Source organism: Natator depressus, chromosome 9, assembly GCF_965152275.1.
Source record: "Natator depressus isolate rNatDep1 chromosome 9, rNatDep2.hap1, whole genome shotgun sequence".
NCBI classification, from domain to species: domain Eukaryota; kingdom Metazoa; phylum Chordata; order Testudines; family Cheloniidae; genus Natator; species Natator depressus.
Window position 1 is genome coordinate 96,714,540 of NC_134242.1, and position 23,190 is coordinate 96,737,729.

Sequence of the window (23,190 nt, forward strand, 5' to 3'; positions counted from 1 at the left end):
TCATCCCAGCTCATCAGATATAAAAGGATGATACACACAGGCTAGCAAACATTTTTGTTTACGATCATATCATTAATTATAATCCTTGCATGAAAATAATTTGCTAACCTAAACATGTTTTATAATACATGATATTGACAGACTTCAAGCTTATGTTCATTTCACATAACTTTTACTGTGCATTGGACGATCACTGTTTAGGTCTTCGGGTACAGAACTCCATCATGGAGTTCGTTAACCGGTGGATTATTGTACCTGATTATGTTGCTCATTTTGCCAAACGGTTCATCGTAGAAGACAGCCAGCTGGAGGAATTCCAAGGTATGAGCATTATGTTTATGAACTGTAATAAAAGACCAGCACTTCCAAAAGCACAGCAGAAACTACACACTTTCTATAGAAACCATCTTTGCCTCCCTGGTATTGCTGAGAGAGTTTGCAGGAGCTAGGCAGTTTATCCAAATAAGTCATTTTATTTATAGACAGAGTGTACATTCCTTGACGTCTGTTTTAAGTGTCCAGATTTTGTCCACAGTTGCACCAATGATCATTGCTGCGTGTTTTATATCACTGGGTAACTCTGTTTCCAGGAGTTCGGTGGAATGCATTAATGAGCCCTCTGACAAATGTCCTGTGGTCTGATTCACTGGGACAACTGCCAGTGAAGTCATGTATTGTGATGCATTGCGGTGCTCTTTACAACAGAGCACATAATAGCAGCACACATGGGAGTGGGGTGCCAAAACCAAGTGGGGAGGGCAACAACGGCACGGACCACTCCTCCAGCATCTTCTCTTTCTCCCCCTCCCCAACATCACCTCTGAGAAAACCTGAGCCCCTTACGTCTTTCTCCCCACATCACCCCAACGGGGAGGGATGAGCAGCACCTCACTCCCTTCCCCGCAGAGGGACCCTCTAAGTCTGTCCGCTTTGCTCTTCTTGAGCTCAGGCTGAGCAAGTGGCACCCCAATGAAAGCAGCTTTCCTGCAGAACTGGGACAGAGTGGGGCTGGCTCTGGGAGGCAGAGCAGAAGGCAGGGCTCTGGGTCTCTCAGCACAAGTGAACTCAAGCAGAGTTTGCTCTTTCCCCTCACTACTGTAGGTGCTAGTGACACCTAGTGTTCCCTGCAGGTCTATTCACTGAATGCATCCGATGAAGTGAGCTGTAGCTCACGAAAGCTCACGCTCAAATAAATTTGTTAGTCTCTAAGGTGCCACAAGTCCTCCTTTTCTATTCACAGGAGCTATCCCTTGTGAACTGGTATCTGCTCTCATCAATGCCCTGCCCTGCAGCCTTTTGCTCGCTTCATGCTGCTTCCTTGCTCTAGGTGGCTGCCAAGGGGCTCAGCTATGCCTGAAGATGACTTTTAAATCTGTTCATATTTTGTGCATTGCTTATTGTGCAAGCAACATGCGAAGGCAATGACTACCTCCTAGGACAACGTATTCCAGTGAGCAGGATGATCGTGACTTTGGAAACCGCAGCTCTAGGTCAGAATTTGAGGCGAGACACTGGCCAGGCCCAGGCCTGACAGGGATGGCAGAACCTCATCCATCCTGTAAGTGATCTCTGACAGTGCAGGAAGGATTCCGTCTGCACATGCACCCAGTTAAGGGCATTTTTGAAACGGCTCCTCGGTCCTTCCCTGTAGCTGCTGGATGGTTCAATGAAGGGCAGATGCCTTCCCCTCCCCACGCCCTGCTGTTGTGCTGCTCCCAACGAAGATGTGTGCTAACCATCTATAGCTATTTAAATTCCCATTTTCCCCTGCTGCTCATTGGTCTGGTCCTGTTTCTACCAGCATGTGCCGGTTCGGATGAGTTTACTGTTCGAGTAAGCCTGCAAACATACTTCTGCCTGAAATCCACCCCTCGCGAGGCGCAGTCTGCCGGCGGGTGCGTCTCAGGGGTAGGCGCTACGCTCTAGCGGGACTGGGGATGGGGGTCAGAGTTCAGAGAGAGGGGCTGGTCTGCACTCACAGTGCTGCAGCAGGGCGGTGGTAGCGCTTAGTGAAGCCGCTCACTCCGCCAACGGGAGAGCTTCTCCCGTGAGCACAGGTCCTCCACCTCCCCGAGAGGCAGAAGCAATGTCAAGGGGAGATGCCCTCCTGCCGACACAGCGCTGTCACCATACTCTATAACTGGGTTGTTCAAGGGTGTGGATTTACACCGGCAAAAGTGTGTAGCATAGACCAAGCCTCAGACTTGAGAGGTCACCTGGGGAGAAAGCAAGAATCACGGGCTAATGCTAGCTTTGAACCAAATATTCCCCTCTGTGTCCCACCCACCAAGGGGTGTGGGAGTGACTAGCAGGAGCTGACAATGCCAGGGGGATGGGAGACCATGTGGAAGCACTCCTCACCCCTTCGCCGTCCCCCACCACCACACACACACAGCCTTCAGACATGCTCACGAACATGGGCTCCATGCAGCCGGCTGTCCCGCTCCCCCCATAATGAACTGTATAAACACCAGGGGGTGGGAAGGGTGGAAAGGGGCAGCACAGGCAAGGCAGTCTGGCACAGGTATGTGGAGAGAGGGGAAGATAGAGAGCTGGCAGGGAAGGGAGCAGGGAAAAAAGCTAGTTGACCGTGACAAGACACGCACCTAACATCAGCTCAAACCCATTTTAGCTGGGCTTTGTCCAGTCAGTGGAAGCAGGGCACCTCCCTCCTTCCCTCCCAGCCTTTGCTTGGATAATTGCTTGTTTCGTGTGAAGCTGCTGGGGGCAGCGCTGGCCCTGACCGAGCAGTACCTGGCCCTGTCCTTGCTCAAGCAGGAGTGGCACTGGCAACAGTAGCAGGGCCAGGCTGGGGACGGTCCCCAGGCGCCAGACTAGGGGAAACAATACTCGGCCGAGTGCGATTCACCACTTTTGCATTTCCATGTGTCAGACTGTGAACTAAGAGGGTCTTCATCCTGTGAATCTCTGGTTTCTCTCAATACTGAAAAAATTCTGAGCCAAGCAAAGTCACTTGCGGAACCACAACTATTCCCATTTGCCACTGATAATGCTAACGCCTTGGGGCAGGCACTGGGCAACAACTCCTGCTCTGTTCTGCAGTTCTAACTGCTACGCCAAAGTGAGGTAGCACCATGGTCTGCATAGCTCTCCGAATGTCTGGTGATCGTAGTGCGTTACTGCTGGCGAGGGACCGGCTTTCTTGTTGTCTGGCCGCACTGTCTCAAGCACACTGTATTGTTAGAGAGATGAGTTCATCGCCTATTTCAGGTTTCAATCAACCCGGTTACCAAAACAAATGACTCCCGGTTTATAATAGATATATTAGTTGTTTGTCTTAACGTGTAGAAAAATACACAGAACGTTTCACCACATTATAGCACTGACCTAGCCTAATAAATTGCACAGCCTAAGACCATGTTTACAGTAATTTCTATGGCGATGGAACATATTGGTATTGCAGATCTAAGGCAACCATGAGTTCAAGGATGTGGCACAACACCATCTGTGATATGCAGCAGCCGAAAAGCAGGTGCAAGACATGGCTTTAGTTCATATACGCCATGAAATCCATACTGCTACGCTGCCTCATCCCAGATAAACAGAACTGGAAGGGATAGAATCCTCCTCTAGTAAGTTTCATGATATTTTAATAAGCACTATTAAGCACTTTCTACTCAGGGATCTCAAAACTCTTTACAGACCCTAATGCCCCACATAGTAGGAAATAAATATCATACCCATTTTACAGGTGGAGAAATTATGGCACAGATAAGTTGCATTACTTCTCCAAAAATACATCAGCAGTAACACCACTGGGGAGTGGGGGAGGGGAATCAATTGACTTACTCCAGTGTATTTAGCATATTATAGTCTCCAACGCGTGGCATTCAAAAAAGAGTCAAAAGAAATGTGTCCATTTTGCCCTGTCCCAGAAGTAGAACTGGATGAATTTCTAATTCAAAATATTTTTTCAACAAAAATGGCTTTTCCATCAAAAGGAAATTTCTGTGGGAAATGTCCATTTTCAATTAAAAAAAAATTCAGGTTTTTCACCACAAAAATAAATAAATCAGTTTTCGGCAAACTGAAAATCTTTGGCTGGTCAGATAAACATCTTCAGTAAAACCAAATCATTTTACCCAACTTGCCCGAGCTTTTAGGCTTTCAGGACCCACAAAAGCATTCAGTTTTCAAACCAAAACCTGAAAAGTTTTATAGAGAATTTCTAATAAAATTATTTTTTCCCATCAAAATATTTGCAGGACAGAAAAATATTTTCTGACCAGCTATATCTGGAAGTCTAAAGTTCTAAAAGATCCTGCCAAATGAATCACTCCAATGTGCATTTTTAAACTGAGAGACCATTCTTTTCTTTTGAAATTGAAGAAAAGGTGTTGTTTCCTTTACCTCCGGCCCCGGGTAAGGTATTAAAAAAAACACTTATTCAGCAAATCACTAAGGCATGTGCTTAAGTGCCACTGATGTGCTTAAATACTTGGCTGAATTGGGGCCAGACCCAAAAGTCAAGAGACCTGAATTCTAATTTCCAGACCTGCCACCTACACTGGTTTTATATTGGTGTAACCCCAGTGACCACTATGGAGTTACTCATTATTTAAACTGGTGCAAAGGTAAGGAGAAGCAGGCTCAAGAGCCTCCCACAGTACTAGGCAAAGCAATAGACAATAGTTGTTCAGTAACCTTGAAACCAGAAGCAAAGGTAAACCAATGCATTGATGTTTTCCTGAATCAGAATCATTATCAATAAGAACCATGAACGGCCTCATTCATCTCAACATGGTGTTAACTCTAAAACCTAAAGATTACAATAGAAATGTCAACACTTAACTTCAGCAGGAATATACAGCTAATGGGAACAACCGCAAACTGCTTCTCATGCCTCCCCAAGTCCCAAAACCTCTAACTGTGTGCTACTGAGCTGCCAAACCTATCACTTCACCCTTGGCAACATCTACACAACACAATCATGCATTGTCAGTACAAAGATCTGCAGACACTGAGCACTGAAAATGTGGGGGAGATTCAAAAACACCCAAATAACTAGCACAAGGGGCTGCTGCACTGACAGCTATTCATTTTCACTGCAACTTTTTCCTTTTTGTTGTTTTAAAGTAAATGAAGCTGCCGCAGGATTTCCATTCTGCTGCTCCAAATGCCACAGAAGTTAGGTCCAACCTTCTCCCAAGGACACAGGGCCTTGGATGTGAGCGAAGGTGGACACAGGAATGTGATGGTGCTGGTTTAGCTCTCTGTGATCTGTTTGGCCACCTACGAGCTTGGCATGATCTCAGTAAGGAGAGTTGAATTATTTCACAGTTTCAGCTTCGATATACAAAACCTCCTAGGAAACGTCCAAGATTGTTACAATTATTTATATGTTTATGTACTTGTTTAAAATATAGATATGAAGGGGGTGGAAAATCTAGCAAACAAAGGAACTGTACTGATATTCCGCAAATATCGCAATATTCGGAACAAATCAGCAGACTTGAAACAGGAGATGATGATTGCGCAGAGGTCTCAATACACTAGGAGTAAAAGACTAGATCTCTGCATATAAAATATTTCACTGGACCCTACCAGTACTGACTGGTGGAATTAGAGGAGGTATCTGCCTGTAGGTGATGAAACACTATATGACAACCTTCAGTGGTGACCATTAAGCTGAGCTGAGGTTTTCCAGGATGACTTGCTCCAAGTTAAATTATTAAATACAAACCTACAAATCAAGACAGACTACTGACTAGCGGGCTCTGCTACACACATGCAGAACCATGAACTCGGGGCCCCACCCACAGCCCCAGCAAAAAGCAAAGAGTAAAATCAGAACATGTAAGGTACCTGAACTGACAGAGCTACTTCTGCTGATGTTTCTTGATACTATAAACAACAGGCTGTTCTTCCTGTTAATAAAGTTGCCGTGTAGTTTCACCTCAAAGGTCCATTGGGGGGGGGCAACATAACCCTGCCATAATCTCGTATATACAGTAGCAAATAACCTATATTCAATTCAATTCATTACATTGCATTCCCTTTATCTGAACAAGATTACAGGGTAACCTTTGTGTCCGACAGCCAAAAGGAAATGTTAAATCCTTCCGAACACAGAAGTTGGTGCAATAAAAGATATTACCTCAACCACCTTGTCTCTCTAAACACACAGAAGGTAGTTGGCCCATGTATATACATAAATAATCTGATCTAGGACTCAAACACAACAAACACCTTATGCTATTGATTTATATCTCATAAGTTACAGTTAACAAGTCTGGATCCAGGCAGTGCTTGAATAGGAGACAACTAAGGGATGTATAAGTGGTATTGGTGAACCAGTAGCTATCATTCTTTCTTCTGAGTCAGTACTGAACTAATGCCCCAACACTGGCTCAGGGATCATATAATAAATAGAAACAATTTTAATTATTTGTATGATGATAGCACCTAGAGGCCAGAGCCCTGTGTTCTAGGCACTGTACAAAAGCAAGAGACAGTTCCTGCCCTCAAGAGATCACTTTGGGATTATTAAAGATCCTAACACTTTTCATGAGTTGAGGGTGATATTACACTGATGACCTGGCAAATTCCAACTCAGGCAATCAGTATTCTGCCTACCAGCTAGACAAGGAATATTTTTCACTTCCTATCCTAAATGGATACACTACTACATAGCAACTGTGTTCCACTCCAGAGGTGGCTGCACTTCAGTGAGGGAAGAAGTGATAGCTGTGTATAATCATATATCAGTGTTGTGTTTGCAAAGCACTCTAGGTACCTTCAGGATGCCATATAAAATGCTAGCTACAGAGAGGACAAACACAAGCAGTGAGCTGAAGTACTGCACAAAGGAGAGAGAGACAGAAACAGAGAGCAAAATGAAACAGATTTAAACAGGAAGATGCAGAAAAGAAGGTACAAAAGAGAAGTCATAGCAAGCTGCCAAAAGGCTAGAAAGATAATGAGTGCTAAGGCTGTCAGGTCAGGCCCAAAAGTGAGTCATGCTTAGTCTTTGCACTAATGGTTACAGAATCACAGAATTGTAGGACTGGAAGGGACCTCAAGAGGTCACCTAGTCCAGTCCCCTGCACTCATGGCAGGACTAAGTATTATCTAGACCAGGGGTGGGCAAACTACGGCCGGACTGTCCTGCCCAGCTCCTGAGCACCTGGCTGGGGAGGCTAGCCCCTGGCCCCTCCCCCGCTGTCCCCCCTCTCCCGCAGCTACGCCGCAGCACGGGTAGCATGGCTTGCGCCCGCCCATCTCCCAGGCTTTCCAATGAGCCAGTCCTGCTGCTCTGAGCAGCCTGGAAAGAGTAAGGGGATGGGGGGGGAGGGCAGGAGGTCCCGGGGGGCAGTCAGAGGTCAGTTGCATGGGGCGGAGGTTCAGGGGGCACGGTCAGGAGACAGGGAGCAGGGGGGGTTGGATGGGGGCGGGGTCCTGGGGGGGGCAGTTAGGGATGGGGGCCCTGGAAGGGGGCAGTCAGGGGAGAAGGAGTGGGGGAGGGATGGATGGGTCGGGAGGTCCCAGGGGGCCTGTCAGGGGGCTGGGGTGTGGATAGGATTCGAGGCAGTCAGGGGACAAGGAGCAGGGGGGGTTGGATAGGATGTGGGGTCCCGGGGGGGGTTAAGGGTGGGGGGTCCCGGGAGAGGGCGGTCAGGGGACAAGGAGCAGGGGGGGTTGGATGGGTCGGGGGTTCTGAGGGGGGCAGTCAGGTGGCGGGAAGTGGGAGGGGGCAGATAGGGGGCGGGACCCAGGATGTTTGGGGAGGCACAGCCTTCCCTACCCGGCCCTCCACACTGTTTCGCAACTCCAATTTGGCCCTCAGGCCAAAAAGTTTGCCCACCCCGATCGAGACAATCTCTGGCAGGTGTTTGTCTAACCTGCTCTTAAAAATCTCCAATGATGGAGATTCCACAACCTCCCTGGGCAATTTATTCCAGCGCTTAACCACCCTGACGGGACGTTTTTCCTAACATTCAACCTAATCCGCCCTTGCTGCAATTTAAGCCCTTGTCCTATGGCTTCTTGTCTTATGCTCAGAAGATAACACGAACATTTCTTTCCCTCCTCCTTGTAAAAGCCTTTTAGGTACTTGAAAACTGTTATCATGTCCCCCCACAGTCTTCTCTTCTCCAGACTAAACAAACCCAATTTTTTCAAACTTCCCCCATAGGGCCTCTTTTCTGGACCTTTAATAATTTTTGTTGCTCTCCTCTGGACTTTCTCCAGTTTGTCCACATCCTTCCTGAAATGTGGCATCCAGAACTGGACACAATACTCCACTTGAGGACTAATCAGTGCAAAGCAGAGAAGAAGAATTATTTCTAGTGTCTTGCTTACAACACTCCAGAATGATGTTTGCTTTTTTTGCAACAGTGTTACACTGCAGTGTTGACTCATATTTAGCTTGTGATTTTCTCTGACCCCCAGATCCCTTTCTGCAGTACTCCTTCCTAGACAGTCATTTCCCATTTTGTATGTGTGCCACTGATTGCTCCTTCCTAAGTGGAGTACTTTGCATTTGTCCTTATCAATTTTTATCTGATTTTTCATGTAAAAAACATAAAGAAAGCGGCTGACAGCGTACTAGTTGACAGGGACAGCCAGTCCCAAGATAAACAAATAGTGACTGCTGATAATCCTGCCAAGTTTGAATGGTTCCCACAACTTTGGGCTTTTCTTTAAAGGAAACTCATTAATTCTTCCCTCCTACTCCAATCTCCCTTCATCCATGGATAAGCTACCCTAAGTGTTGGTGCTTTCTATGGCTACCCCTGGTAGGAAGTGGGGGGTTGGCCTGAGACTGCTGGAAGCACCCAAAGATTGATCATTCCCAAATCAGAGTACTGGGGAAGATTCCAAAGCCAGATCCCAGCTTGGTAGCCAATCAGCAAGCACCATGCCGGGGAGGGAAGGGGCGAACAGGGATGGGTTTCACTGCCCTGCTAGCTACATCTCCCTTCTGGAGGACAGCAAGGCACTGCCAGCACACTGTTTTTGAGGTAGGCGTTGGGGCTCTGTTGAGTGGTTTCTAGCTTCTGCCCAGACAATTGTGCCGCAAAACAAACACTTAACAGCAACTGGCTAGCATTCTCTGCTATTTAAACTCTAGTGTGATGCAAACAAATCCATGCATCAACCAAGCCACTTCTCTTATTTAAGGAAAACAACAAAGCTCCCATGAAAATGGAGTGTACCTAGATTTCTGTGCTGAATGCTCCCCTCCCTCTCTTCCTCCCTCCCACGCCACCCCCAGCTAGACCACGGGAACATTTCAGCACAGACAGAACTTTTACATTCGTTTTTTTTCATTAAATCCCTTTGGTACTTCCTATCCCAGAATGCATCAGTCTAGGTATCAGGGATGCCAGTCACTATATCATTAGAGCCATGGTATTATGTGATGTCACAAAATGATGCACACTGTGATACTTTGAGGTGAACCAGAAGGGTTTTACAAAATGAGAAAAATACTTAAAAAAAAATCAGCTAAAACATGCTCCTATGGGCCCTGCTCTGCCATGTCAGCGGCGAAGGTTGAGTGCAGAAGTCAGGACTGATTTCAGTCGCATTTTAGCTTTGCAGTTCACCCTGTCCACAATTAACCTGTTTGTAAAGTATTTATTGTGCAAATGTGCCATTAAACACCAGCACATGCCTCTCAAGTGCCTCTCTGCTTTGTCCCAAAGTTCTTCACACAACGCACAGTCAACCTGTGGAACTCCTTGCCAGAGGATGTTGTGAAGGCCAAGACTATAAGAGGGTTCAAAAAGGAACGAGATAAATTCATGGAGGGTAGGTCCATCAATGGCTATTGGCCAGGATGGGCAGGGATGGGGTCCCTAGCCTCTGTTTACCAGAAGCTGGGAATGAGCGACAGGGAATGGATCACCTGTTCTGTCCATTCCCTCTGGGCACCTGGCATTATTCACTATCGGAAGACAGGATACTGGGCTAGATAGACCTTTGCTCTGACCCAGGATGGCCATTCTTATGTAAATTTCCTTAGGTTCCATGCCAGTTTGCTGTCTCCTTGCTTCTACTGTTGAAACCATTTACATTAGAAATAAAGACTCATGGACAAGAGAGATCTATACACCCTAAAAAGGGATGAAGCACACAGCATGATAAGTTTCCTGCATGAATATTTTGGTGAGCCTTGTTTTTGATCTTTGTCACATGTTGTGTTCTGCACTGGGCCCGGCAGGCTGAGAGGTATGCATCAATATCTGATTGTCTTTTAATCCCACACTAAATTTGAGCTCACGTTTTGATTTTCTGAACTGGATTTGAGTTCATCAGGACAGGCTGTTTGCCCATCAGCAGATAAATGCTACAGCTCACTTCATCGGATGCATACTGTGGAAAGTATAGAAGATCTTTTTATACACACAAAGCATGAAAAAAATGGGTGTTTACCACTACAAAAGGTTCTCTCTCCCCCCACCCCACTCTCCTGCTGGTAATAGCTTATCTAAAGTGATCACTCTCCTTAAGTGATCACTTTAGATAAGCTATTACCAGCAGGAGAGTGGGGTCGGGGGAGAGAAAACCTTTTGTAGTGGTAAACACCCATTTTTTCATGCTTTGTGTGTATAAAAAGATCTTCTATACTTTCCACAGTATGCATCCGATGAAGTGAGCTGTAGCTCACGAAAGCTTATGCTCAAATAAATTGGTTAGTCTCTAAGGTGCCACAAGTACTCTAAAATAAATAAATAATATATAGAGTTGAGAAATAACAAACCTCAACCCTATTGTCCCTCTGCAAATTTGTGTACACAGAGTCACTCCCTTACCTCTCTCTAAAAGTGCAAAGTTTCAAAAAGTTCAATGAATAGAAGATTGTTGGGGGCGGAATAGATCTGAACAAGGAGAAGAAGTCTGGAGATAAATGTGAGAAGCGAGGGACACATGCTTTTTTGTTAAAATATTATATGTTTGCTGTTGAAGAAAAAATATCCAGAATACTTAACGTTGTTGTTTTAGTTAAATAAAACAATGTAAATGTCTGTCTGGTGATGTTCTCCTAATACAGCATGGCAAGAAAATCCTCCAAATACTAATGAATAACCTGTTGAATTGGAGACAGTTCACCTCCCAATGACTTCATAAATATCTGCTTCAATTACCTTCGGTAAATGAAATAACCAAACAATCATTCATTTTCTGATATAGCTGTAAAACTAATCTGAAGAGTTTTCAAAATAAATCACTGTTTAAAAATGTATAGTGTGTACCTTCTAAAAATGAAACCTACATCTATCTCTGAGTTGTGAAGAATATGTATTAAGTTATAACAACCAACAAGAATGCATTTTTATGTAGAAAACCATGATTAAATTGAGTCTTCCTGACTAGTGATTTAAATCAAATCCACCCTGTCTAGCACACTCCCTTTGGAATCAATGGGTAGCCCTGACCCCAAGAGAATGCATCTAGCTGTGGCTTTTTGCTTTAATAGCGCAGCAGCAATGCAAAGCAAAGTCTTTGAAGATATTTTTAGAAGTGAAACAAACCAAACTTCTGGTGAGAACTGTTAAGCGCTTACAGGATGTGTCTAAGGAAGGTGGCAACATAAATATCACTGATAAGAAACTAAACAAACAGTCCCATCTCTTCCCCCCATCCCCACCACATCCACACCCCCTGCCCTGGTATTGCAGAATTGGCTCTATTGTCTCTGAACACACCCAGCAATGCACACTCACGCATCTCTGATATTGCTTGGGTCTTTTTCTTCGGTGCTTCAAACGGTCATTTGTGACCTACTTCAACGAGACGCATGAAACATCCGTCCTTTGAGCACTTGCCGGCTGATAAAGTTTCCCATGAGAAACGATACACCCAAGACAGGCTTTGAACCGAGGGGCTGAAATTTTCACGCCTTCTATTTTTTAGAGGGCAGCATGAGCAGGGCTACGGTGCTCACAATACCAAAATATATGGGCATGTCTACATTGCGGTTGCGGGGGAGAAGGGGCTTGGACTCGAGCAGCTAGCCTGAGTAGCAATAACCACACTGTGATTTTTAGCACACTAGCTTGCGCAGAGCTAGCCTGAGTCAGTGTGCCCGTGCTGGGAATCACCTCTCCCAGCTGCAATGCAAACATACCCTATGCGGCTTTGCAATGGTGACAGACACCCGCACCAGACTAGCAGAGCACTCCCAACTCTGTGACAAGAGCCAGAGATGAGCCTAGGTCCCTAGGACTGCAACTGCTAGCATTTTTAGGAAGTCCTCTCCCCCAGCTCCCCAATGCACTGTCCCTAATGCAGCTCCACTGTTGGGGGCGTAGTGTAGACAGGACTCAGGTGTTTTTACCACCATGTCTTCTAACCCAGAGGGCTGAACTGGTACTCAGACGGTGGGGGTGGAGGGACTTCCCTAAACATGAGTGGAGATGATGCTTTAGAAAAGTGACTGGTCATCTTAAAAGGCAAATGCTCCATCTAACCCTCTTTCTCTAGTCCTGTTGAATGCCAAGGATTTTCTTTTACCCTTCATTTTGTCTGGCACGCTTTCCCTCACCAGTATGGACAATTATACTCTTTCCATCTCTCCCCTCCCCTGCCCCCAGGGGAGAGTTATGCTATAAAGCTGTGCTAGAGATTCTTTAGGGAGGTTGCATCTCTAGGACCCCAATCAGCTCAAGACAGCCATGTTAAAGCCTTCACTACCAGTTCGGCACCATTTCTAACCAGCTCGTCATAACCTAGCTGAGTGTGGGTGTACCACGTGTAGAGTCAGCCACAACCAGCTGATAAAGGCACTGCCAGGTAGTAGCATAGATGTGCCCTTACACCATTATAGTCTCATGCTGAAGCTATGTTAGCCACACATGCTGTGATTAAACATGGCTCCTACCATCAGTTTCACTTGTAGCCTTTGTTCACTCTCACAGTCTGTCTTTCTTGTTTGTTGGTTTTCTCTGCTCCTTGATTCCTTTTTCCCACCTTTTGATTTTGGATGATTAGGGGGCTGGGGCACATGACTTACGAGGAGAGGCTGAGGGAACTGGGGTTATTTAGTCTGCCGAAGAGAAGAGTGAGGGGGGATTTGATAGCGGCCTTCAACTAGCTGAAGGGGGGTTCCAAAGAGAATGGAGCTAGGCTGTTCTCAGGGGTGGCTGATGACAGAACAAGGAGCAATGGTCTCAAGTTGCAGGGGGGGAGGTCTAGGTTGGATATTAGGAAACACTACTTCACTAGGAGGGTGGTGAAGCACTGGAATGGGTTACCTAGGGAGGTGGTGGAATCTCCATCCTCAGAGGTTTTTAAGGCCCGGCTTGACAAAGCCCTGGCTGGGATGATTTAGTTGGTATTGGTCCTGCTTTGAGCAGGGGGTTGGACTAGGTGACCTCCTGAGGTCTCTTCCAACCCTGATCTTCTATGATTCCATTGTTTCCACCTCACGCTTTGTTTCAAGTCCCTACTATACTCCATACCTTGTTTCTACCAAACCTTGTCACCAGCCCTTATTTACTGCTGCCTTTCACAACCTCCCATGAATGTTACTTGCATGTCTGCTTCTCCGCGTCCAAGCCAATGGCTTGTTTTGCATTTGCAGCATGCTTTCCACTGCAAGGGGAGGGCTGCGGTCAGATCCGTTCAATTTTTGCCACGGCTGAGCCCCAGCACCTCAAGGCAGCTCATAGCCCCGGCACCTCTGGCACTTGGCAGGCCATAGCCCAGCACCTCTGGGCTTGCCACATCAGTTAGAAAGTAAAAAAAAAAAACTGCTTGAGCCCTGGCACTTTTTTCATTACAAATTAAACACTGGGTCAGATATAGGTTCAAAGGCCAATGAGCTAGACAAGTGGAGTCTGCAGAAGGGGAAAAACATTCACTAAGTGGGAAGCAAAAACAAGCTGCAGATGGGGAGCTCTGCAGACAGCCTCTCTTCTCATGTAAACCCTTTTTCACCAGATTAGCAATCCAGCTAGTTAGGGCCAATATTTCTCATAGCTTTATCTTATGGATCTGCAAAAGGCCATTAAAGCGCCAAATCAGCAAGGGGCCGCACACCCCCAAAGTGGTACTGAGCCCCTGCAACTCCTTTTGAAGAAATTGACTGCAATGGGATTTGCAGTGCCCAGGACTGGGCCCTTCATTCTTTATGTTTGCATTGTTCTGATGTCATTTAATGTCTTGCTGTATTGTTTTTTTAATCAATGCCCACTGCCTCAAAACAATCAGCAACCCTACAATAACAAAGCAGCATATACACGACTGGGGGTGTATGTGGAGGACGAAGGAGACTGGGTCAGGAAGTTGATTTTAATGTGAAGCAGTTGGGGGGGCTTGATTTCTCTTTAAGGAATATAGATGGATTGATTTACATTATGGGAAAGTGCAATGTAGCAAAATCATTCAGTGCTTCAAAATAGCCCATGGGAGGAGAAAATAATTGGAAAGCACAATTGTGTCATTCACTTCCCAACTAGGGCCTGATCCCTCAAATGGTTAAATTCAACAGGAGCTCTGAAGCACTTACAATCCTGAAGCACTTACATGAGAGGAAAGTGATCAGGAACAGTCAGCATGGGTTCACCAAGGGAAGGTCATGCCTGACTAATCTAATCGCCTTTTATGATGAGATTACTGGTTCTGTGGATGAAGGGAAAGCAGTGGATGTATTGTTTCTTGACTTTAGCAAAGCTTTTGACACGGTCTCCCACAGTATTCTTGTCAGCAAGTTAAGGAAGTATGGGCTGGATGAATGCACCATAAGGTGGGTAGAAAGCTGGCTAGATTGTCGGGCTCAACGGGTAGTGATCAATGGCTCCATGTCTAGTTGGCAGCCGGTGTCAAGTGGTGTGCCCCAGGGGTCGGTCCTGGGGCCGGTTTTGTTCAATATCTTCATAAATGATCTGGAGGATGGTGTGGATTGCACTCTCAGCAAATTTGCGGATGATACTAAACTGGGAGGAGTGGTAGATACGCTGGAGGGGAGGGATAGGATACAGAAGGATCTAGACAAATTGGAGGATTGGGCCAAAAGAAATCTGATGAGGTTCAATAAGGATAAGTGCAGGGTCCTGCACTTAGGATGGAAGAATCCAATGCACCGCTACAGACTAGGGACCGAATGGCTAGGCAGCAGTTCTGCGGAAAAGGACCTAGGGGTGACAGTGGACGAGAAGCTGGATATGAGTCAACAGTGTGCCCTTGTTGCCAAGAAGGCCAATGGCATTTTGGGATGTATAAGTAGGGGCATAGCGAGCAGATCGAGGGACGTGATCGTTCCCCTCTATTCGACACTGGTGAGGCCTCATCTGGAGTACTGTGTCCAGTTTTGGGCCCCACACTACAAGAAGGATGTGGATAAATTGGAGAGAGTCCAGCGAAGGGCAACAAAAATGATTAGGGGTCTAGAGCACATGACTTATGAAGAGAGGCTGAGGGAGCTGGGATTGTTTAGTCTGCGGAAGAGAAGAATGAGGGGGGATTTGATAGCTGCTTTCAACTACCTGAAAGGGGGTTCCAAAGAGGATGGCTCTAGACTGTTCTCAATGGTAGCAGATGACAGAACGAGGAGTAATGGTCTCAAGTTGCAATGGGGGAGGTTTAGATTGGATATTAGGAAAAACTTTTTCACTAAGAGGGTGGTGAAACACTGGAATGCGTTACCTAGGGAGGTGGTAGAATCTCCTTCCTTAGAGGTTTTTAAGGTCAGGCTTGACAAAGCCCTGGCTGGGATGATTTAACTGGGAATTGGTCCTGCTTCGAGCAGGGGGTTGGACTAGATGACCTTCTGGGGTCCCTTCCAACCCTGATATTCTATGATTCTATGATTCTCTCCACATGCAGGGGTTGCAGAACAGGGCCCTGGATGTGAAAATGAATTTCTATCAGTAGGAAAAGTCCTGTAACTTCAATTAGCTCATGGGATAAACTTCCAAGGTAAAGGAAAGTAAACACTTGGCTGTTCTCAAAAAAGTATCTGACTCGCCAAACATTAGTCCATAAACATTGGCAGCTTCCAGGTTTGCTTTTCACACCGAACCTTATGGGTGAGTGCCAGGAAGTTGGTGAGCTTTGCCAAGTGAGAATCTAGAGGGTCTTTTCCCCCAGAGTTTTCTGGTGAACAGCTTATTCTCACTAGCCTGGCAAGTTTAGGCCCCAATCATGCAAGTCTTAAGCACATGCTTAATGAGACAACACACTGGATGTAAAGTTAAGTACATGCATAAGTCTTTGCAGGCTCAGTGCCTTAGGGAATCTGCAGTCCAAACCTGCCAGGCACCTCTATGTTCCTTCAAAGGCAAGAGCAGTTGGGGGCATTCAAAGCTTTGCAGAACCTACCTATCTTAGGTACTTATCTGGCCCTTATCCCCACAGCACCTGAACACCTCACAATCTTTAATTTATCCTCACCACTACCCTGTGAGGTAGGGAAGTGCTATTATTGGGGGCTGAGGGCCCAGAGAAGATACATGCCTTGCCCAAAGTCTCTCAGAAAGTCTTTGGTGGAACAGGAACTTGTACTCAGGTCTCCCAAGCCCTAGAGCAGCACTCTAACCACTAGGCAATCTTTCCTCCCACAAAATCACACCCCCAATTGCAAGGCGACTTTTGAGAGATCTGACTCCAGGTGAAATCATATCTTGCTTTTATTGGTCCAGAAATGACGTGATTTCGGTATATATGTAGGTAGAGGTGTAACAGCCCTTATTTGTGCAAAGCATCTACTGGCTTCAGATGAAATGCTGTGGAAGCAGGGACAGCTGGATCAAGGCTAAAATATGGCACCACCCTCCAGAAGTATGCGGTGAAAATGGAAACATGCATTTTATCTGAACATTTAATCCTTCAGAATCCTGGTATCTCAAGAGGCATCTGGTTAAAATTCCTTTCCAAATCAAAGTAATCTAAATGAAACATGAGGTGTTTCTTCCTCCCACAGTCACTCTGCCAAAATCAGAACGGGAGCAACTGAACTTAGGCATTTCTGTTGTGGTTTCTCCAGCCCCTTCTTTTATAACTAGACGTAACACATCAATAATATGAACTCAACGGTTTTGTTTGTAAAGCGTAAAATGTCTCCTTTTGCAAAATCACAAGCCCTAATTTGGTAAGGTTTACAATAACAAAAGTACTTCCATTACCTTTGCAAACAAAAATGCTGCCATGTATCCAAAAGTTACATAAATACAGCATAGAGTTACACAAAACATCACTGCTTTTAAGTGCTATACACAAGTACAGTAGCTCTAGAGAAGTCTATGGGCTAGGAGTACGGGGGGATAAGAGGTATGCTTTCAAAGACGCCAACACACTAACTCCAGGTCACCTTAAACAAGGACAGGGGACGATGCTGCAATGTTTGCACCTCCGCAGGATGCCACATGGTAACTTTTCAATATCCTGGCATGATACAAATGCTGTTCCCTAGAACTCCTGTGGCACATAGGGTCCAGAGCCGTGGATCCACCCTGATTCCAGCTACATACTGTCTAGTCAGTTCAGTTAGGCTCAACTTGCTGTAAGGGGCAACATGGTCTCATTTAATGCCAGCTCTGAAATGGACTCACTATGTGGTCTATGCCTCAGTTTCCCCACATATGAAATGTGCATGGTAAAATGCACCTGTCTTGGAAGCTCAGTGTGTGTCCATCACTATGAGTGTGGAAAGTAGAGCCGTTTGCAGGACTATTTTTTTAATTCCACTCCACAATACCCACTCCCACCTGCGCCTGCATTGTTCCTTGCGTTTTTATCTCACTTCCACCTGTAAAAACCTTAGATCCCACAAATCCCACAAGAGAGACAGATTCCCCCATGCTATTTTTTAAAAAAAGTTGGTTTATACACACACACACATTTACAAAATTCAGACACAATTTTTACCACTAAAAGAATAAAACAAATCTTGCTTAAACCATGTAAAAAATACTTTAACTCCTGCTATAATAGACATCAAATCTCTTTGTATTCCTCACTTAAATTTAAGTATTAAAAACTTTATTTAAAAAAGAAGAAAAACTTGATTTACGTTGCTGCAATTCTATTTATGACAAACTGACAAGAGATTTAGTGTTTTCTTGCAAATTGCCAGTCTGTTGGTTTTTTCCCCACTCAATCCCAACCGCAATAAAGTACATTTTATCCTCTTCTGCTATTATGGCAGTGGGTCCTGTGGGACCCGCGGAATCCTAGTTCTGTTGCAGGGCTCTAGTGGAAAGTGCTGAGAGAATAATTTACCACCCAGGATATTAAAACTTCAGCAAAGGAATATAACCCAAGTGATTAAGTCTGGAATTTTCAAAGGAATTTAAGGGGAATGAAGTGCCTAAATCCCCTGGAAACACCTTTGAAAATCCCAGCCTAAAAGTGCATCAGTAGCCTAAGTTATTGCTGATGGGAGGGTACAATCTAGGCTCCAAGACCATATCCAGCCTGCAGCATTAGAGATCTGTATCGCAGTACAGTCTAGAATCCACAGTCCCAGATCAGCACCCCAAGTCAGTCGGCGCAGTACAAACACAGCACATTAGCAGTACCTGTAATGATTGTCTCTGAGTTACTTCAGGGGAAGGGTGTCCACAGCCTTCAGAACCCTTTCTATAGGACACAAGTTTCTCGGCAATTCACATGTAACACAGAAACAGTGATGGGAGCTGTACACCCTAAAATGGAATAAGCCCCTTGTAACGTAAGCATTCGGAGCCTGAAACATTAGTTTCTTGGTGAGAGAGGGAGTTTTTAAAAAGTGTACATTTGTTATAGCTTTGTACAGTCCACAGTGCGATGTGGCTTGGAGGGTCAGCACTACCTCAAAACAGATACATGGCAATTTATAAAGTACTGCCCTAAAATTCAGATCAGCATTAATCCCAGGCAGGTCTATTACTATAGTATCCAGCTGTTCAGTGCTACCCCAATGACATGTCTACTGAGCTTGCTCATGCCATACAGCCGGTTAATATAGGTGGGTATGGTTTAATTAAGATACAGTTTCCAAAAGAAGTGACAGATTTTAGTGTTTTAGAGTAGCAGCCGTGTTAGTCTGTATTCGCAAAAAGAACAGGAGTACCTGTGGCACCTTAGAGACTAACCAATTTATTTGAGCATAAGCTTTCGTGTGTTTATTTTCGAGAGCTTGAAAAACTTACACATTATTTCTTTTCTGGACAATTGCTAATATTTACACACAGAGGGAGACTTGCACCAGCATATACAGAGGATTGCCATAATTCACTGCAAAAGTAGCACTTCTGTTAAGAAACACGTAAAGAGCGCAATCCAATAGTCCTTGTTCAGCCAAATCTCCCAGGGAAGACATTGGTAGTGTGGCTAAGAAATGGACTTCACCGTCAAGCCCAGAATTGGCAAGTAAGCCTAAACAGATTCATGCTAAGAACTGAGCAAGTCATTCTTTGGTTCCACTAGCTTTTTATTTTTGCATGTATGATGTTAGCTATAGAAATGCCTTCCTGTATTTTTCTAGCAGTTATCGCACAAGATTGAATTTTTATTGACCGAAGTTTTTGAGCAGAAATTAGAAATTGGGCTGCATTCAAGAATGCAGCACTTGGGGGGAAAAGGCTGTTGTCTCGCTTCTTTAAAAAAACAAGGTAGAAGTTATAAATTCTGAAGCCATATTTGGTTACATGTATCATCTATTTACTCTGAGGTGGTTTGCACATATTACAGTTTAACAATTTAATCAATTTCCTCTGCTGTAGAGTACAGATCCATCTCTTCGTAAGGACTTTTCAGAATGAAGATAAAAAAGTAGATCGGCGAACAAACCGTTTTAGTCTAATTTGTTAATATTCTTGTTACAGGCTAGAGTTTAATTAATTAAAATTAAGTTGGTTATATATTCACATGATCGCAAGATAAATTTCTAGATGGCAAACAAACTCATACTTGCGCTCCTAAGCAAAACATGATGCTGCAGCCATAAAATGTGAACAAGACAGAAATCATATTCATTAACATACCTTTTGCCTGCTTACTAAAGACTGGAAATAGAGACCCCAATTCTGCAAATACATCTGTGAATAATTTTACTCATGTGAGTAATCCCTTTGAAGTCAAGATGACAAACCTTCTCTCTCTAATATCTGGGGACCAATACAGCTAGGACTACACTGCCTAGGTGTAAAGTTATTCTCAAGTGTGTTTGCAGGATCAAAGCCATGAACATGTTTCGAATTAGCAGGACTGTGTAAGTATCTAACGCCATAATGTGGGGAGCAGAAAGGGGGGTACAACAGACATTGACTGACTTTTTAAAATTATTACCTGCATTAGCATTGCAATTATATAGTCATATATAACCAGGTCTAGTTTTCACAGCTTACTTCCAGGTTTCACTGGGCTGCATTACCCTGTATTTAAAAAAACCTAATAATCATAAAAAGAAGAGGAGGACTTGTGGCACCTTAGAGACTAACACATTTATTTGAGATTAAGCTTTCGTGGGCTACAGCCCACTTCATCGGGTGCATAGAATGGAACATAGAGTAAGAAGATATGTATATACATACAGAGAACATGAAAAGGTAGATGTGTATATAGCTTCTTACTCTATGTTCCATTCTATGCATCCGATGAAGTGGGCTGTATCTCAAATAAATGTGTTAGTCTCTAAGGTGCCACAAGTCCTCCTTTTCTTTTTGCAGATACAGACTAACACGGCTGCTACTCTGAAACCTAATAATCATATGATCCCTGAAAAAACAGTGGGTTTGGGGTTCCCCCCGCACACCTATTATCAGATGTTTCAGGCAAGTCAACCACCCTTTTGCCCCCTTCCTACAGAAACGAAGGAAGCCAGCCCTATATGCCAAGCATTACTGCACAGCAGCAGGGTGAAATACTTGCTAAACACGCAATTTACTGTCAAATAAAGAAAAGGCTCCACCGACACCCGAAAAACCGTGATCTTGGCTCGCAAAGCGGCCGCCTGGCAAGAGGCTGCCCGAGCTATCAGACCAAGAGGAGGCAGAAGAGAAGCAAACGCCTGGACGCTCGGCTGCCGACACCCAGCCGGCACAAAGACCCGCGGCGCCGCTCCCCCGGGCGATTCCCGCCGGAGCGGAGTTGCTCGCCCGGTGCGCTTGACACAAGCCAGCCTGGGCAGAAAAACTCCCCCCGCCCCAGCGAGCCCCCCGCTCGCGACCAGGGCGCCCTTGCCCAGCCCCCAGGACCCGTTCTGCCCAGCAGGGATGCTGCGGGCAGCCCCCTGCCCAGCTCCCGCAGCCCCGGAGCGATGCTGGAGAGCGAGAGACCCGCGCACCTTCTTGCGGGCCGGCGGCGGAGCTCGGGCGCGAGGCGGGCTGCAGGAGGGCGCGGCTGGAGTGAGCGCGAGCCGGGAGTCCGGGGAGAGCGGCGGGGTGGGGCGGGCGCGCGCAGGGGGCGGGCGGGGGCCGCGCGCGCGCGGGGAGCCCCGGGGCTTGCAATGGGCGCGGGGCAGCCCGGGGTGGGGGCGCGCGGGCTGGTGACCCTCCGGGCTAAGGCGGGGGCTGCTCTGAGCAGGCTGCCCCTGGCCGCGGAGGGGAGCCCAGGCTGCCAGCGGGGGCCAGTGCCCCGGGAGCAAGGAGGGCACCCCCTGGAGAGAGGGCCCAGGCTGCGGGGTGGGCGGAGCAGGGGCCTCCTCCCAGGCTTAAACTGTGGGCAGCCAGAGCAGCGTCCAGGAGCGGTGGCACCAGGAAAGCGAGCTAGGTCTTCGTCTGTACAGCACCTGACACAGCGGGGCCCTGCTCCTTGTCTTGGGGTAGCACCTAGGCCCCCTAGGCAAGTAAAGTGGCAGGCGGGCCCGGCCGACCCATCACCCTGCCAGATCAGGGGAGTTAGCCAGCCTTGAAGCCCTTCCCGCTCTCTGGGCGCTGCTGGGTACCTGCTTGCCACAGAATAGGCACGGGCCGGGCTGGTGTTTTAGATTGTGCCAGGTGTCAGGGATGCTGCAACAGGCATTAAATATCATTAAACAGCTTCCATGTATTTAACAGACACCTGTGCCCAGGCTGCGTGATTCTAGGTTGGTTATTCAGCAACGTAGCCCAGGCACATTGTCCATAACGTTGGGGACCATTTAGCTAATTCAGTTACAGTAGGAGTCAAACCCGTCGGTCCCACTAGAACTGGAATACATTAATTTTCTGCTATTCCCGAGTACTTATTTTCCTAGCCCCGTTTTGCAAGAAGATGCAGTGCAAACAAACAGCATATTCCCTCTCTGAGCGGAATTCACCTGACTCAGCCATCAGCCTCCGCTGCCCATCCAAACATACACTAAAGCTTTTACTGATGGTTCAGTTGCATTATGTTTCATCCTTGGATTTGTATTCAGAGTTTCCAGTACAGAGAAATATGCATTGTTTAAATAAGAAGCCTGTAGGGAATGAACAAATCCAGACTAAAGAGAGCACAGCATAAACAAAACTCTGAGAAGAAGGGATATTATTTCAAATGGTATACTTAGCTCATTAAAAGGAACAGTATCAGGTTAGAAAAGATTGTGTCTGTTTAAACAAATCTCCTTACCCATGTTACTGACACCACCTTTGATCATTAAATCTGAAAACATCGACATTTGCTTTTTGCTATTTATTCTGCTTGTTTTCTACTTTCACCCAAGTTGGGCTATAAAAATACATTTTTCACATTCACTTTTCTGAAAGCTTCCCTTTGTGGATCTCATTTTGCTGGGTGGCAGGGTGCAGAGAACTTAGTGTTTCATTTGTCTTTTGAAAAAGCTTTTTCAGTGCCACAGAGTCATGGGCCTTCTGACAATCAAAAGGATGGCAGAGGGGCCTGTTGCTCGGGCTGGGACTCAGGGGACCATTGAAGGATCAGGGCCTACGTTTCCCTGGAGGGATGTTTGTTCATCTAGTAAAAGGAAACTGAAACATTGCCATACTGTCAAAACACACTCCTCAGAGTAGCATTTCCATTTTCCAAGCCCTTTTCATTTTACTGTTATTCTCAATAAAAGCAGGGGACTTTTGCAGAGTCTGCTAACCCACAAGTCCAGATTTAACAGAATTCCTCCTAGCATGTTAGAGAACATGCATTAGTTGTGATGATTGATGGTTCAAGGCCCAAATTAAATGCTTTTCTCAGCAATGATGTCACACACACATAAAATACGAGTGTTTGAAATACCAACGTTTTTCATACCATAGATTAGTTGAAATTTAACATTCTGTAGGGTCAAAAATGTGTATTTTAACTTGTAAAACAGTGGAATAA

The 23,190-nt window shown here is 45.8% G+C and overlaps 1 protein-coding gene across 1 annotated transcript in view; it reads right to left on the reverse strand.

Annotated features, from left to right (window-relative positions):
* The window catches only part of FHL1 (four and a half LIM domains 1), a 65,909-nt gene extending 44,586 nt beyond the window's left edge, over positions 1-21,323 (reverse strand). The window contains exon 1 of the mRNA XM_074962723.1: positions 21,236-21,323. The gene's annotated coding sequence lies outside the window, so the exon portion shown is untranslated. The remainder of the gene's footprint in view (positions 1-21,235) is intronic.
* Between the last annotated feature and the right edge of the window lie 1,867 nt (positions 21,324-23,190).